Raw genomic sequence first — 2,138 nt, 5'->3', positions numbered from 1 at the left:
TAGAACCAGGTGGTGGCACTACTTCCAGCCCCTGCAGATAATAGGGATCTATTGTGTATTTGCAGGCTCCATTTATCCATCATTTCCTAATAGTAAAAGTATCCTTTGCCAACAAATGTCTGATCTCACCAGTCGTACATTTGCTTTTTCTGCTAAATCTTGGCGCAACAACCGTTCCCTCTCCCGTTTAAAAAAGGCATATCTTTAAGATTTAAGGACTGCATGTATCCTGCATGTCCAGGGACATTCAAGTGGTCAGGACATTTCTTCAGGTTTCAACTATGGTACCGCGTTAAAAAATCGACAGAGAGCACAGAAAGCTGGCTTCATCCCTTTCGCCAGGTTCAACTAGCCCTTACTCAGATCTGCGCCAGCTGAGGAAAGGAATCGGCTGTTTTGCAAAATTGCTGGTGCAGAAATTAGAACTGAAACCGGAGCTGAAGTTCAACAGCGAATCACGGAAAAACTTTTTCCCCTGTCGTTTTCACATAACTCGTATGATGCAAGAGTTTTCTAGTATAGTTACAATGAGCTCAAAGAAAAAAGACTTGCCCGAATTTGAGCACGAGCCAGGAAAACTGGCAGCGTGTTTGTGCGTCTGATCCCGCCCCGACGGTACTGACCTGTAGATTTCCATCTATGACACCAAACCAGAGCGACGACAAATGAACCCGCTCTTCCTTGTAAATACTTTTTTGCAAGAACCTGAAAGCCTTACCACTCATTCGGAAACATGCAGGGAAAGAAGCTTGTGTTAAACAGGAAAAAAGAATGCACCCTTCTAAAAAGGGAAAATTTTTAGGTTCCACCGAGATTTGAACTCGGATCGCTGGATTCAGAGTCCAGAGTGCTAACCATTACACCATGGAACCCCGTACTCTCAGCGCTGCAAACACAGTCTTTGTACTTCACCCCAGCACGGTTCTGCATCACTCCTACGTGAAGATCTCTTTTACCGATATTTTTTGTCTCCTGTTGGCTGAACTACGCCCTGTCCCAATAAAACGTGTGTCCTTAGGTAACATTTCTTGCTCTGCTGCATTTTCTATTGTAGCACACTTTGGGATTTTTGCTTTAAATTCTGTCTTAATTATTTTTCACTAACTATTTCAGCTTAATCTTCATTTTTTTTATATATATATATACACCCATGTGTGTATGTATGTGTGTATATATGTATCCATATTCATATGCACACGTGTCTGTGTGCATGTATATTTTTATACACGTGTCCGTGTGTCTGTCTATGAGCACACGTGTGTGTCTGTATGCATACATATGTACACACGTGTCTGTGCGTGTGCCTGGGTGTGTGTAGAGCTCCATCCTTTCTTACCTTCTCTTCATTTGGACTCGATAGCTGTCACGTTGTGTCTTGGCTTCCCCTGGGATGTGTGCAATGAACGGCCCACGAAGAAGGCGGGCGGCTCTTCACCGACACCGACCAGGAAAAGCATCAGTAAGAGAATCCGATCTATGCCTGAGCTAGTGTAAGGAGGCTACAGATGATCGCAGAGTCCTTCTGTGGGCATGGCCTATTTCAACACATTAAATGGTTAGCTAGAGAAAAAACCTTTAATTATAAATCTAAACCTCAGCAAAAACACGGCAAGAAAAAAAGACTGAGAGACTAGCAGAGGATGGTTTCGATCCATCGACCTCTGGGTTATGGGCCCAGCACGCTTCCGCTGCGCCACTCTGCTTCTACCTAATAAAACATCCACAAAGCAACTACAAAAACATCGCTCCGCGGGCATTTCAATACCTTCCATCACCCAGGACCGAATAAGACCGGATCCGCACAAACCCCGGGGGCTCTGGAACATCAGAACCAAAGTGCCAACTATCACCTCCACACACGCCAGCGCAGCTGCCACCGCGCCCGCCGGGTTTCCCCAACGTGGAACAGGCAGCGGGGAAAGAAAAGCCGGGAACGCAAACAGCAGGGAAACTGAGCGACAGCCAGCGCGGTCCCAGCATGCACAGCTCTGACTGCACCCCCACCCGACAGCGAGCAGCACCAAAAGGGTCCCGCTGGTACGGAGAGAAAAAAAGCACCCAAAATTTACGCGGGGCCGAGTCTCAACCGACATATACATGCCGCACACTGCCTCTCAGGAGAAGACACAGGTCACCAT

The 2,138-nt window shown here is 46.6% G+C and overlaps 2 non-coding genes across 2 annotated transcripts; both read right to left on the bottom strand.

Moving 5' to 3' along the window:
• Positions 1–800: 800 nt before the first annotated feature.
• On the bottom strand, positions 801–872 carry TRNAQ-CUG. The gene has a single exon. It is a non-coding gene; the product is annotated as a tRNA-Gln (tRNA).
• Positions 873–1,631: 759 nt separating this feature from the next.
• TRNAM-CAU lies at positions 1,632–1,703 on the bottom strand. Its single transcript has one exon. It is a non-coding gene; the product is annotated as a tRNA-Met (tRNA).
• Positions 1,704–2,138: the final 435 nt, after the last annotated feature.

This window comes from Gavialis gangeticus, unplaced genomic scaffold (assembly GCF_001723915.1).
Source record: "Gavialis gangeticus isolate Ggan-Ray unplaced genomic scaffold, GavGan_comp1, whole genome shotgun sequence".
NCBI lineage: Eukaryota > Metazoa > Chordata > Crocodylia > Gavialidae > Gavialis > Gavialis gangeticus.
The sequence above is the reverse complement of the archived record's forward strand: the minus strand, read 5'-3'. Positions and strand labels throughout refer to the sequence as shown.